The sequence below is a fragment of the Pezoporus wallicus genome, unplaced genomic scaffold (assembly GCF_028554395.1).
Source record: "Pezoporus wallicus isolate ANWC-B61680 ecotype Strahan unplaced genomic scaffold, APGP_CSIRO_Pwel_v1 contig_736, whole genome shotgun sequence".
NCBI classification, from domain to species: Eukaryota; Metazoa; Chordata; class Aves; order Psittaciformes; family Psittacidae; genus Pezoporus; species Pezoporus wallicus.
Window position 1 is genome coordinate 1,386,443 of NW_026639744.1, and position 15,193 is coordinate 1,401,635.

Genomic DNA, 15,193 nt, shown 5'->3' on the forward strand with positions numbered 1-15,193 from the left:
TGAGCTGGGAACATAGAGAAGCAGGACTGTGTGTTTTCTAAATACGAAGTAGGAAAGCCTGGTTGAAGTGGTGAAAGGTATCTTTTGCAGAAACACAGATGTTACTTGTCAGGCTTTGGTAATTGCTATAATGTTTTTAATACCGTTCTCCCAGACTCAGTTTTGCAGGGAGCAGGTTGGAATGGTCATTATCTACCTCTGTTAGTAGCTCCTCTGCATATAAGTTAGGTAGGTACGTGCGTAGGTTGGCTGGTGTGGCTCTTGGGAGGTTAGGTTGGATGTGGCTTTTGAAACAGGTTTTTAAAATCAGCACTCTTAAAGGTTTGTTCTGTATTTGTGGGAGGCTTAGAGAATGAAGATGTCTAGGATAGAAAATCATCAGGTTAGGACATGCACTGGATAAGAGACAAGAAGTTAGAAATCAAGGTGGAAAGGAGGCATCAAGAGTTGGAGGAAGTATATGTAAGTGCTTAAGCTTCTGGGATGTGTCCAATTCATTCCATTATTAGGCACTCTTTCCCTGAATAATGTTGCCTTGTGGCTCCTTTGTTTCTGAGCTTAATTCTGTCTAGCAAGGTATGATAGTAGCTTAGACTGCTTAGTAAGAATGAGAATTGCAGTTTGAGGTAGGCTGTTACTGTTCTGACTAGTTTGGCATGAATTTGGTAACCTTTTTTGGCTCTGGGGGTTACTTTTAGCCTTAACATTACTATGTTTTTGTTGTACAGCACTAAGTCTCTCATATAGAATGGGATTGTGTTGGTGACTTGAAAGCTGCTGAAAGTAGCAAAATCAAAATACACTTGCCACAAAATCAAGTTGGGTGTGGTGTTGGTTTTTGTTTGATGTTTTTGGGATGTGGTTGTTTTGGGGTTTTCTTCCTTTTTTTTTTTTTTTGTTTGGTTGGGTTGTTTTGTTTGTTTGTTTTGTTGTTTTTTTTTGGTGTTTGCTTGTTTTTGCACCATTCCTCGTGGGCAATGAGACCTCTTGCTTTCACAGAGCAAAACCTGCAAATATTCCTGTCACTGACAAATTTATGGGGAAGTTCATTGGAGATAAACTGTCTGCTCTACAGCTTGTAATGATTTATTTCTGTAATGCAATATCTTCCTTTCTGGTAACAAAGGCAGAGGTTGGAAATTGTTCCTGCTACAGTGTGTCATTAAGATTTAATTCACTGTTTTAAATTATGAAGTACTCTGTGGCTTCATTTGTTTGTATGAAGATTTTTGATGTTGATAAAGGTAGAAAAACCTGTGTCATCCTTGATAGGCTTCATGGATGCTCTGTGTAAAGCTCATATGCTGTTCATAACCAGATCATTTTCAGCAGTCTGTTAACTCCTCTTATCCTTAGATTGTTAATATTGAAGCTGATCTCTTGAGTGCTGAGGAGGTGTTGAGATGATTTATACGTATTCTGCTGGTTTATATTACTGTGCCTCTCGTGGAAGGAATTATAATGCCAAAATATTGAAGAAATAGATTTAAAGGAGGTTTTGTGAAATAAGTGCAATATTTCAGGAAATGTAATTAGGAAATATTTAGAAGAAGAAGTCACATTAGTAACTGTCTTCAGGAGGAGCAGGAGTATCTGAATCCCCTTGAAGGCAAGGAATTGATTGCTCCACAGTATGGTCCTCATGTTGATTGGTAGCCTATCTCTGGAGATGGGAGCTTGGCATTTAACCTTGCATAGCAGAGGCATAGAGTCTGAACCTGGTGTGCAAGGAGCTCTCTCTACTTTGCTTCATCTATAGCTGTTCTCAAATGCTGGAACAGGAGCTTCTGCTCCCTCAAGCAGACTTTTATTTGCTTTTTTGACAGGCCAATAGCAGCTGAATTTGTGAACGATTTAAGGATTACTGGAAATGGTGTATTTAAAAGTATAACCTCCACTGGAGGCAAAATGCTGAATTGACAGTAATGAGAGTGCATGTATTGCAGGAGGGAGTTCTTGTTCGGTTAATTTTTCACTATTCTGTTACCAATGCATATCTCGGCTAACCATGGCTAATCTGGTATGTCTGGACTCATGAAAAATAACTGCCTACTGTGTTCTTGCACTGTGAGCTAGGGAATTAACAATACTGTCTACCCAATAGCTGAAACTACCAGGTGTTATTTCCAGCATGCAACCACAAACACAGGTTAAGAAATGCAATTTGTAGTCTGGTACTAGTTTACTGTGCTAGGTGAAGGGGTGTATGGATGACAAGTGGTCTTAGACCCAAAGTTGTTGCAAATTTTTTTCCTAAATGCCTTAACAAGGAATGCCTCTATGCATCAGTGGGGGTAAATGATCTCCAAGAGATGTGCTTGATTAGTTCTGCTAGGCTAAAACAAAAAAGTAAGGCTTTTAGGCACTTAACAGAGCTACAAGTGGAGATGACTATTAGTAGGCTGGGTCACACTGTCATATATGCAAATACCACTTGGTGTGTCGTTCACCTAGTACGGTCTGGTTAAAAACTTTGTGCTTTTTCTTGTGCAAGCTCAGTTTGAGAGGAGTGACTGCATGCCCATAACCATCATCTGATTTTTGCCTGGTAGCATAGCTTATGGGAAGGTGTTTAAAAATGTTTCAAGTTAGAGCAATTGCAAAGGTTCTTGCCTATGGCATAATAGGATAGAAATGGCTATGAATGAGGAGACGCATGCAGAAAAGACATAAATGTGTGTCTGTGTGCCATCATCCTTTCTGCATCTCTGCTCCCAAAGTGTCCTCTCCAAAGCAAAGCTCTGGTTTCTTGCTCTATTATGGAGGTGGTCATGGCCTTCAGTCAAGAAAAGGGAAGTAACATGGTGACACAAACAACATCAGAATTTAAAGTGGACACTGTAAGCCCCATTGTAAAGGACAAACTGTTGAAATGAGTGAGTCAAGTGCTAATCCTGCCATTGAAGGCTTCCTTTTAACCAGCCTGGCTCCATTGTCCAAGTGGAGATTCCGGGCTCTGATAGCTCAGATTGAGAGGCTGAAGCATTGGTTATCTGCAAGGGAAAGGATTGGTTTTGGACCATTTTCTTAGTTGAATCTAAACAGTCCCTGACAGCTTTGTGGCTGAGGTGCTCAGGTGCACAAAAGGGATAAAAGCCTTCATGCACTCTACAATTCTCACATTTAACAGCACCCTTCAGCTATTGTGAGTGGTATTAATCCATAAAGATTTTGTGATTTCAGTGCAGGAGGATTTGGTCTGTTTTAAGAGGCCACACATGAATATTAATTGTCTTTGGAGCAAAGACACATGGCATTTACAATGTGCTCCTTGGTTTTCATATATGACTTTATTCTACTCATTTGCAGTAATTTAAAGATTACCTACCAATTAAGTTTAGCTTATAATAAGGCAAGTTTTTTTTAAAGTACACATCAAACTCTTCAGAGAAAATCTGCTTAGATGTATCTCTTGATACAGAGTTTCTCTTCATTTCTACTATTTAACTTCCAATGCATTATCACTTTGTCTTTCTGTTGATAACCTTCTTAAACTGTCATGCCTCTGTAGAGTACTAGGTCTGTAAAACAAGATTTGATGTTCCAGAAGATAAAACTGGAGGCTAATTCAGCACCCGTTTCTCTAAAATGAGGTGTACTTATGCAAGAGGTCACTATGAAGTAGAAAAAAAAAGAATTAGGAAAATAAAGATCTTGTGAAAAAATAGAAACCTTTTCTCTGAGTGGGCTGCCAATTGATGTTTACAGAAATGTTATTTAAATAGCACTTTGTCCATGTAATAAGGTTATCATTTTTTTTAGATACCAATTTAACTCTACATGGTAAATGCATTTCTGTGTGACAAAAGTGATTTCTTCCATTCCATAACATTTGTCAAAATTTCCACGTATCTTTCATACTTGGAAGAGATAGAGATCTAAGATTCCTATCCCAGAACACTAGAGAAGTGTAGATGTAGCAGGTGCTTTGGCTGGTGGTGATACGCGGATAGACTCCACAACTGGTCAAAGTTGTAAAGTAGGTATGCTTTTATTTAGCGCTGAGACACATGAGGGATAGCTCCTCTAAAGGCATGCATGCCTCAGTGTTGTTTCCCTCTACATTTATTCTCTAAAGTTATATATATTCATAAGGTTGCACAGTATGCCTATACATATTCATGTCCTATCCCCACTTCGTATTATAATGAGCTAGAAGGTCCTTTGTGCCTGCGCAGTGTCCGTCGTCCCCCCCCCCTCCCCCGGTCATGGGCGAGGGTCTCAAGATGAAGTAAATGAGTCTTATGAGTCTTCCTCTTGTGAGTAGGGGTCTTCAAGATGAAGTAAATGAATCTTCCTTGAGCCTGAGCTTTTCACCTCTAGCTGCCCTCACACATGCTCTTTAGGAATCTGGTCAAAGTCCAAACCACAAAGCTGATCTTCACTGGAACCAAGTAACTGTTCCTCCCCCTTATCAGTCTATCTCTTCCCCTTATCAATAGCCTATTGTCCTGGTACTGCATGTCAAGCTTGACAGGTATTTGCAAACAATGCTTTCTGTTAAACAGGCAAAATTCCTTTATCCCCCCTTGTAAGACCCCCTTGTACATTGGTCAAGACTCTACATCAGTGGTGAGAGCATTTGTTTTGATCAGCAACTTTTGCTTCTAGTTAAGATAAACTATTTTCTATAATACTGCTTTTCTTTAACCAAAAATGTGGACATTTATTAGAAATTCTAGCCTATTATGTTATTCACTCAATAGACTACAACTCTACAGGGGCATTCTTGGGCATCAGGTACGTGCAAATGAGATGTATTATTTTGTTTACTTGTTACAACCAACATTCTTGTCAATAGGTGCTTACAAAAATGTGTTTCCCTTGGGTGCTTCATAATGGTGGCAGAACCTGATTGGCTGTAGCACACAAGGCTTTCCACTGGGTGATCTGAGGATGCAGACATGACGGTGCTGCGTTGCTGTTCCTCTCTGTGCAGAGCAAAAGGTCGTCTGAGTTCCCTTGTGGCTGCGTTGAATTCTAGCAAAGCAGAGGTCCTAGTCTGGCATGCTGTGTAAGTCATCTGCAGATTGCTAACAGCCTGTGGAGTCTGCTCCGCAAATACGTTATCTGGCTTTGCTCTTTTTCAGTGGGTGAGTTGCTCTTCCTGACAAGGAGGCACAAAAGTACAAAATGTAATCAGTTCTAAGTAATGTTAAGTTTGATGGCTTTGTAATGGAAAACAACTGCGGTGCTTGAAGGTAATTGACATAGTTTCAGGCCCTCAGTACGAAAGGTGTGAGAAAAGCAGAACAGAAGGACAGGACCTGGGGATGGGGAGTATCTGGGACTAGCAGACGTCCAGGGTGGGCACAGATAAACTAACTGATAAGTAAAAGGACAGGATGATTGCTATACTTGGGGTGTTAATAAACCCATTAAGCTGGTGTAAGCATCTAGGGAGTATCCTGGACTAGCAGATGCCCAGGATGAGAGCAGTTAAACTAACTGATAAGTAGAAGGCCGGGATGATCGCTATGTCTGTAATGTTAATTAAGCTTGTGGGGAAAAGTAAACGACCCTTAAAGACCACCACATTTTTGTATGCATGCCGCCGGAAACTTTTTGGAAAATGATGTGATATGCTCAGTGACCATATAAGGATGACCTGTATAGCAATTCGGGGACACACGTTAGGAGGAGCTATCCCCCGTGTCTCCCGGCGCCGCAATAAAGAATACCTGCTTGTCAACTTGAAACTCTGCTGGCAAGTTTGTTCCTGGAGTTTTCTCCGAATCACTCTAACTGTAATACTTGCATGATTCTATTTTCATAGAATCGTAGAATAGTTTTGGTTGGAAGGGACCTTAAAGATCATCTAGTTCTAACCCCCTGCCGTGGGCAGGGACAAATTATTTTGATGATTTCTATGCAGAGACAAGGACTTGGGCTTCACCTAAGCAGTGCTTTAAAAAAAAGTCTCAGTACTTAAATGCCTCCTTTTTATGACGAGGAAAGGCTCATCTTGATACCATTAGATTCCCTGAACTTCCACACATTGCCAGCCTTTAGATTAAATAGCTTAAGATCAGTCATACAAATACTGCCACTGCTCTTCGATACTTCCAAGCAAGTTCAGTGCTTGGGGCACAATTAATTTCTATTTTAACCATCTGTGATATCACAGGGTGGGGTGTGAGGCAGGTACACCTCACACTAGACCATGTTATCCAAAGGTCTGTCCAACCTGAACTTGAACACCTTTGAGGCTGAAATACACAGAGAAAAACAGCTTTCTGTGAATTACCGTTTTATTTTTCATTTGTTGCCTGGGGGACACAGCATGGGCAGATTATAATTGTTTTAATGGCATTTGGATAACTTGTTTTCAGATTGGGACTGGTGTGAATCCCATTGAACTTGTTGGGAATCATTTAATTGACTTCATGGCTTTTTTCACTCACATGTCTAAAAGGTCAGCTCTCCTACTTGCTACTACCTTTTGCTGCTGATTATTATTGCTTCATAAGCCCCTGCTTCCGCTATCCAAGTTATTCAAATACCAGTATTGCTGAGGCACAGGGATTTGGCAAGTGTGTCAGTACCTTACTGTCAGCCTGAAATGTGGGAGGGCTGAAGGAGTTGAGGTTTGTGTAGCTGTAATGATATTAGGAAGAAGCTCTTCCCTGCGAGGCTGGTGAGGCACTGGCACAGGTTGTCCAGAGAAGCTGTGGATGCTCCATCCCTTGAAATGTTCAAGGCCAGGTTGGACAGGGCTTTGAGCAACTTGGTTTAATGGAAGGTGTCCCTGCCTGCAGCAGTGGGGCTGTCCTGGGTTCAGCAGTAGCAGTCATGTTTCTCCTTCTTGGTAGCTGGTGCAGTGCAGTGTTTTGACTTTCGGCCTGGGAACAGAGCTGATAACAAGGATGTTTTGGTTTGGCCAAGGACTTTGTGAGCCTCATGCTCTGCCAAGGAGGAGGGGAAGGCAGGAGGAAGCAGAGACAGGACACCTGACCTAAACTGACCAAAGAGGTATTCCATACCACAGCACGGCATGCCCAGGATGTAACTGGGAGTTAGCCGGAAGGGCTGGGAGACTGCGGGGTTGGAGGAGGTATGGGTCAGAGCTTGGTCGGGCTGGGGGGGCGAGTTATCGGTCAGCTGCTGGTGAGATGTTGTATTCTTTTCCCTTGTTATTTCCTTTATCATTGTTATTATTGGTGGTAGCAGTAGTGATTTGTGTTATACCTTAGTTACTAAACTGTTCTTATCTCAGCCCGTGGGAGTTGCATTCTTTTCAATTCTCCTCTCCATCCCTCTGGGAGTAGGGGGAGGGAAAGAAGGGGGGGAGTGAGTGAACGAGTTACCTGACTGGGTTTAAACCACGACAGGGGCTAAGACTAGATTATCTTTAATGTCCCTCCCAACCCATTCTGTGATCTGTCAATTGTATGTGGGTACCTGTTTCCAGCAATGACTACTTAACCAGTGAATTAGGAGTAAAATTTCATTCTTCACCCTTACACCCTTATGATAAATTATCGCACGGAAATGAGATGTGATTTTCTTCTGTTTAATTGCAATTTAGCATGCATGAATATATGCTTCATTATTGTCTGTAAAATTAGTTTGCATCTTTTTAATATCCAGCTGTTGTTCTTGACTACAGCCTGCTGTGGCAAAGCACCCCAAATGTCACTTGGTTGTGCTAAATATCTCTACTTTGAGTTTACAAGGTGAGACCAGACTTATTTTCCCTTTTACTTCTTGTTAGGGAAGCTACAGAGAAGTAGCAGGTTGGCTGTGGTGAGCTAACTGCTCATCACTGGGTAACTGAATTGCTGGAGATGTGAAATCTATATTAGCTTCCAATTTAAAAAATTGTATTCACATCAATTTGTGATACTTCTTTCTGTTGAGAAACACCAGTGTCAAGTTAGCGTGTACTGTCAGAGCTGTTTAAAAATAAGCCTAAGAGAAGACGCTGTGATGGTCTCAGTGGAAATTTTTTAAAACCTGAAAGGAAAAGGCAGAGAAGGCAGAGAGCTCTTGAACTGTCTTCCCCACTCCCCGGAATAAATTTGTGATTTCAGGTCTGTAACTGATGAGCTGATGGATGTAAAACTGCCTGATGTCCTGCTCTTGTCATAAAACTTAGATTGATGGCCAGTGGTGGTGGGGGTCTGCCTGGCTTCTGCTCTTCTCAGGTCATGCAGGACTCTTGCAGACAGCGTGTCATGCATCTTGGGATGCTTTCCAAGATGATTATCCCAGAAGTCTCGTGGTGGTAGTGACTGGGATAAAGGCACTGACTGGAAGGGTGAAAAAGTTACACGGCAGTGCCAAACAGCACAGCTGATCTTTATAGTGCTCCTAACTAGGCAAGGAAAAATGAAGTGTTTCTTCTGGGTAGGTCCCTGGGGGATGAATGGTTAATTGCTGTTGTGTTCTGCTCTGTCCAAATCAATAACTTCTATCTACTTTCTCACATTTTATCCAAGGAAAAGTTGGTATTGCTATCATCTGGGCCACTAAGTTAAATACTGTCTTAGGGTGTGCTAACCGTGGTCGGATAGATGACTATTCCCATTTTGATCTAGGGAAAACTGGGGGAGAGTGAGACTAAGTAATTTGGTCAACTGTGTATCAAGGTAGTGATGGAAATTTTCAGTTTTATTTATTATTTTTTTTTTTCTGCATTCCTGCAGCCTAGTTCCTGCTGCATAGAAGCCAATTTCCTGTTATTTTCCTTTATCTCCCACAAAAATAAACTCTCAGTATTTATCCTTACTGTGCCTGTAATATAAAGCAACCAGATTTCAGAAACAATAAATAGAAGAGAAAGAATGAATAGTCAGAAAGGTGGCAGGAGCTGTTAGGCGTGTGTTAAAGGGTCTGTAAGTGGTTTGTGCCCACAGACAAGGGTAAAATGTGCCTTTAACTGAAGGACAGTGGTGTGGTTTCACAGTGACCACCTAGATTTTGAAAATCATTATTTCCTTCCATGTAAGAATGAAAATAGAACCTTCTAAGTACCTTAAAAAAAGTGTCAAAAGTAATTCTTGCTCAAAGGCTGGGTTTATCTTTAGAACAGGGCTGCTTATAAATTATACCCGAGACGTCAGGAATATTCCTGTCAACCCACAGAGACCTCAAGTGTCCCACTTGTGGCAAAAATCAAAAATGGGTAGCTTGCTAGGGAAGCTGAGAGGATGCCAGAAGATGGATTGCCTGCCATGTGTCTGTGTGTGTGCTGAGACTAAAGGCTGGCATGGAGCCTGCTGGAAGATACTGGCATGGCAGAGGCACTACTGGGGCTGGTGAGCTGCGGTATGGTTTTGCAAGACCCCACTGCAAGCTCAGTAACTGTTTGCACTGCTGTTTTCTGCTGGCCCTGTTGGTGGTTTATTGCTTACTTCTAGCTTCACTGGTGTTGTGGTTTAAGCCCAGCCGTAAATCAGAACCACGCAGCTGCTCTCTCACTCCCCCCCTTCCTCCCCCCCTGCTCCCAGAGGGATGGGGAGGAGAATCAAAAGAACGTAACTCCCACGGGTTGAGATAAGAACAATCCAGTAACTAAGGTATAACACAAATCACTACTGCTGCCACCAATAATAATAATGATAAGGGAAATAACAAGGGAGAGAATACAACACCTCACCACCTGCCGACCAATACCCAGCCTGACCCAAGCAGTGATCTAACCCTTCTGGGTAACTGCCCCCAGTTTATCCAGTGGGCATGATGTTCTGTGGTATGGAATACCTCTTTGGTCAGTTTGGGTCAGGTGTCCTCTCTCTGCTTCCTCCTGGCTTCCCCTCCTCCCTCGCAGAGCATGAGACTCAGAAAGTCCTTGGTCAGAGTAAACATTCTGACCGGCAACTAAAACCATCAGTGTTATCAGCGTTGTTCCCAGGCCGAAAGTCAAAAACACTGCACTGCAGCAGCTACTAAGAAGGAGAAAAATGACTGCTACTGCTGAACCCAGGACAACTGGTGTGCTACCCAAGGGATTTCAGTAACCTTCAGAGGGGGTTTTGTAGTTCCTTTGGTACTCTGCTGGCTTGCGGCTCAGCAAAACTGGCACTCCAAAGCTGCTCCTTCAGTGCCTGCAAAGATCACCACAGTCACTCCTGGGGAAGTGCTTTGGCTTTAACACACAGGTTGCTTCACCAAAGGAGGCAACATGGGAAAGAAAATGAGCAGAGGGCACAAAAGACAAAATCCATCTGAGAAATGTCAGGCACATGACAAAGGGGCCGGAAACCTGGAGAGTGGTGTTATTTCTAAATCACAGCTATAAGTGACCTTTAACTGTTTGTAACAGTCTGAAGAAAAGCAAAAGGAATGCGTAAAAGGTTTTGTTTAGCTAAGTTTAGGTCACAGGAGACAGCAAAAATGGAGTTGTGCAAAATAAAACATCCACCTTTATAAGCAAAAGTTTAAAGAAAAATTGCTCACAGAGGTTTTGCACAATAACATTTCATTTAGTCCAAAATATTAGAGGCTGCTGATCGATTCCAAACAGAAGGTGAAATTAAGTACATCACAGAAAATATCAGTTCCTTGGGAGAGTTTCTTTTCAGTAAGAACAGGGTATGTCAAATCCGGTATAACATATGTATTTCATCCTATTTGAGATATCTCAAGTTCTCATTTCTTTATCACTTTGGGATGTAGGCTATGCCTTTACTACTTTGATCAAGCATTAGCTCTCACCTGCTGTGAGTTACTTGCTTTAGGGTATATGAATGTAAAATTTTTAGTTAGACTGAGTTCATATGCTCAATGTAACTCATACCCTTACCTATAGCCTAAGTGAATTTACAGGGATTTTTTTGAGGGATAAGTGCCTTTTCCCAAAGTCTTTTTGTTTTGAGTCTGATCTCCAAAAACAAAGGTTTTTGAATATCCCTTGCTTCCAATCTGCAAATCAGTGGACTTTGTTTTCAACCTTATGAGTGCCAGGGTTGTTGTGAACATTTCTCCCTCTGGTTAACCAGGGAGACTAGGTCTCGGAGCCTGCTGTTGGAGTACCAGAAAGGTAAGACTGACATTCTGCAGGGTTACCCAGCACCTTGCTAGAAAAACCCAGGGGAGTAATTAGTATTAACTACTGTGTGAAGATGGTTATCTAGGCAGTAATAACAAAAATAGTCAAAGACTGGTGTTTCCTGTACAGTGTTTCTTGGTGCAAGCAGAAGGGAAGGCTGACTAGTTTAAGCATCAGAAGTGTCAATAAGAAAGCATTAGAGATAGCTTGTCTTGTTCACTTAACTCTTTTGTTGCTACGTTAACTACCACATCCTGGAAGAGTTAGGGATTGGAGAATATTGAGTGAACATCACAGCATCAGAAATTAGCCAGTAAAATGGTCTTTTGTTACTTGGAATACTGTTGTCTCTAGAGAAATAAGTACAAATGTTTACAACAATGTGGTCCCTGTGTAAAGTATGTAAAGAGAAAATCTATCCCCTTTCAGGGATTTAATTAAATGACTGCAAAGCAATTGACAGTTATAGAATCATGGAATAGAACCTTAAGATCATCTAGTTCCAACCCACCTGCTGTGGGCAGGGACACCTCACACTAAACCATGTCACCCAAGGCTCTATCCAGCCTGACTTTGAACACTGGCAGGGATGGAGCATTCACAGCTTCCTTGGGCAACCCATTCCAGTGCCTCACCACCCTTACAGTAAAGAACTTCCTCCTTATATCCAATGTAAACTCCCCCTGTTTAAGTTTGAACCTGTTGCCCTTTGTCTTGTCACTACAGTCCCTAATGAAGAGTCCCTCCTCAGCACCCTTATAGGCCCCCTTCAGATACTGGAAGGCTGCTCTGATGTCTCCACGCAGCCTTCTCTTCTCCATGCTGAACAGCCCCAACTTTCTCAGCCTATCTTCATATGGGAGGTGCTCCAGTCCCCTGATCATTCTTGTGTCCCTCCTCTGGACTTGTTTCAACAGTTCCATGTCCTTTTTATGTTGAGGACACCAGAACTGTACACAATACTCCAAGTGAGTTCATCTGCTTCTCTGTAAAATGTCATGCCAAGGCTGAGACTCCCTTCCTCTGCATCACGTTTGTGGTGTGGACTGTTGTGGGGGGCATCTGCATTAGCCTTATGAGCAGGAGTGGACTTGTCTAATAGTGCCATCCTAGAGGCAGGGTGCCTCTACAGCCTCTATTTTTAGAAATATGAAGTGTGATGAGGGGGGTGGTTATCATTTTACATATCTGTTGTTAAATAAAAAGCTTTTTGAATCTGAGACTTGCTTAGATTAAAAAAAGTCATTAGGTTTCTCTTGGAAAGATTAATGTGTAGTTTTGAGGAACTGTATCAGTGTCCCAGAATAGTTAGCAGCTGCTGTAATAATTCTTCTGAGGTTATGAGGAAAGTAACAGGATTTCTGGGGTTTGTTTTGGTAGGAGTCCAAAAAAGAAGAAAATTGGGCTTCAGGCATCAGATTCATCACTGGGGCTGGAAATGAAGGAAAGTCAGTGCAGCCCTGAAGCTTTGCTCAATGTAATAGCAGGAGAAAGTCTTGCAACTGCCAGCCTTTCTTCCACCAAAAAGGGAAAATAGTCCTCAGCTGCAGCTGGTCCTGGGTCAGAGGAGCATCATGGTCTGGTAGCGTCTTTGAAAGACATTGTTTTGGAATAGCTACAGATCAATGCATGCTCCTCTGTGTTGGTTCACATAGTCTCAGTCTTCATACTGTTTACCTGAAATCATAAAGGTGATCCTTGTTCTTGGAGTGAAACAGGGGGTGAGAATGGTTATAGCTTCCTTAAAGCTTCTTCTGCCTATAGGGCTGATGTCCCTCATGCTAGACTAGTGTTCTTATTCTTCAGATTTCATAGGTGTCCATCACTGTAGAATGAAACACAAATACCTGTCATACCTGAACAAAATAAGTTGCTTTTTTTCCACCTAAAATAGCCTAACTGGAAGAAATGGAGCATAAAATATTGTATAGCAGGTGACAAGGGTGAAATTATAAAAAAGAAATGGAAAATAATTGCATAGTTACTTTTGTTGCTGCCTTTTCTTTCTTCTTTCCCAGAAGGAAAAATGATTCAGAGTAATTTGAGATGGATGCTTTGAGCCTTAGCAATGTGAATTTTCCATGATTGAGGGGACATAGTGCTTAATCTATCTACTCAGTCTATGTGAGTAACAGGCATCTTTTATTTTTATATTTTAGTGAGCAGATGTAACTGATACCAGGTTTCTAGAGAAGCCTAAATTATAAGAATACTCCCAGAAGCTTTGTTTTCTCTTCTAAACTCTCTGCTCAACACAGGAGAGGGAAAGCAGTAAAGCTGGCAAACTGCAGATGGATATGTCTGTGCAGGGAGTCTGAATTCATTCTCTGCCTTTGGGAATGCCTGCACCCGTTGGCAGCAAAATGGTGCAGAAGGGAAGCTGTGAGTGCCCTGTATCTTTACAACCAAATAAATCTTACAATCAATCGTATCTCTACTGGTTAGTCTCCTTTGCCCAATGCTCCTGCTGTCTGTTCAGCAGCAGTGCAGCCTTTGGATGTGTCCTCCCAGGGTACCTTGGTGTTCATTTAACATCTAATGACCATCCGGATGTGGGTGAGGACGATAAGGTTGCAGAAACTTCTAGAACACAATATAAATGTTGGAGTGAATTGATCCTTGTGTAAACTAATCCTAACACACAGGCTCTACCTGATGTTGGTTGGCTTTGATTCAGTATTTGTGGTTCAACAGCTTTAGGCAAAACCTGCTGATGTTTCAAATTCGCATAACTTTTTGTGACTTCTTTAGGATTCCCCTGAAGTCCTAGGTATTAACATCTGTAAGGAAGATGTTACTCAACAAGAGAAACTGCTGCTTTTTACTCCTGTGCTCTCTTGTAATAACCCAAGTTTTGTGTAATGCCAGAAGCTGTGAATTAGTCTTAGTTGACCTATCCTTCACTGTGTCTGCTGGGACTTTTGTACTTGGAAAGGCCCAAGGATAAATGGACCATGGAAACAAACTGCATACCAAATGCAGCTTTCTCTTTTAAAAACTTGGAAAGCTGCATTCTTCGATTCCCTCTGCATGTTTCTGTTCCAGGACAAGGAAGCAGTCTCACATTGTCTCAGGAATCCATTTGGCACTTACTGTGAGCAATAAAATCAAATCTGAATCAATGGAAAAAGTAAGCATGGACAAGGACATCCTGTTTAGATATCAGATCAGAGGCCGCCATAACAATTCTGGCTGAAATGGGGTTTTATTAGAGTTTGCTCAGTTGACATAAAAACATGTTGCAGGAGTACCTATGTTCTGAAGTCCTTGTTGAAAGCAGCAGGACTTGGGTGGAAGTGAACCTGGCCATGGAGCACCTGGGCATTATGGGCTTGGGTTGTATGGGGTGACACAGAAATTTCTCTGGAAAATATCAGGAATAATCTTATTTTTGTAAATCTGCTTTGGCACCATATATGTGTGCATTATGATGATTACAGGATGATGCATTACATGCTTCAAGCACTTTGAGAAGACTTTTCTTAGACATATGACAGTATGCATTTGTTTGAGTCTTGTCAGTTTTATGTTTGATCATCTGTAATGACGGTAAGTTTCACAAGTTAATTCAGTTCTTAAGCAGTTTTTTGTTTTCCCCAGGAAAATCATCTAATCTCATACGTTCCCCAGAAGATGCAAAGCTTTGAAATGTCTGACTCTAATGTGGAATTTATTTTATGACAAAACAGAAGATACTTACAGATGAAAAATAAATACCAAGAATAAGTCATGCATTTTTCTTTTTGAGTATGAGGACAGAGAGTTGAGTAGTCTGAATACTTAAGATAAGCCATCTGGTACCCAGAAAAGCTCAGTATGGAGGTGGGGGTGTGTGTGGCTGGGGTCATGGCTTGAAGCATCATGATGCCACAGGCATCTGAGCTTGATAAGAGTTAGTTTTGAAGCATTGGTCCTGCAGTAATGGAGCTCCTCTGTCCTGAGGATCTGTCTCATTTGACATGTGGAGCTGTGGAGATTGATTGGGTGATCCTATATTCATCTGTGATGGCTCTTTGCAAAGAGAGGAAGAGCCTATCTATATGGTGTATGTTGTGCTGGATCCCCAAAGCACCTTTTTTACTTTGTTATTTATTATGTAGCTAAAATACTCGTTGCAAAGGCTATTTATCTTGACTATTCACTGTTGCCACGAGAAATAATGCAATTTTTTAAGGGACATTAGGATCTAAGTGATCCAAG

At 41.7% G+C, this 15,193-nt stretch overlaps 1 long non-coding RNA gene across 2 annotated transcripts; it reads left to right on the top strand.

Moving 5' to 3' along the window:
• Positions 1 to 269: 269 nt before the first annotated feature.
• LOC130602632 (uncharacterized) lies at positions 270 to 14,818 on the top strand. 2 transcript variants are annotated; one of them, XR_008972944.1, is made up of 3 exons: positions 270 to 462; positions 12,374 to 12,575; positions 14,594 to 14,818. It is a non-coding gene; the product is annotated as an uncharacterized LOC130602632 (long non-coding RNA). The 2 variants fall into 2 exon arrangements; XR_008972945.1 differs by having other exon boundaries at positions 12,374 to 12,570.
• The last annotated feature ends 375 nt before the right edge of the window (positions 14,819 to 15,193 follow it).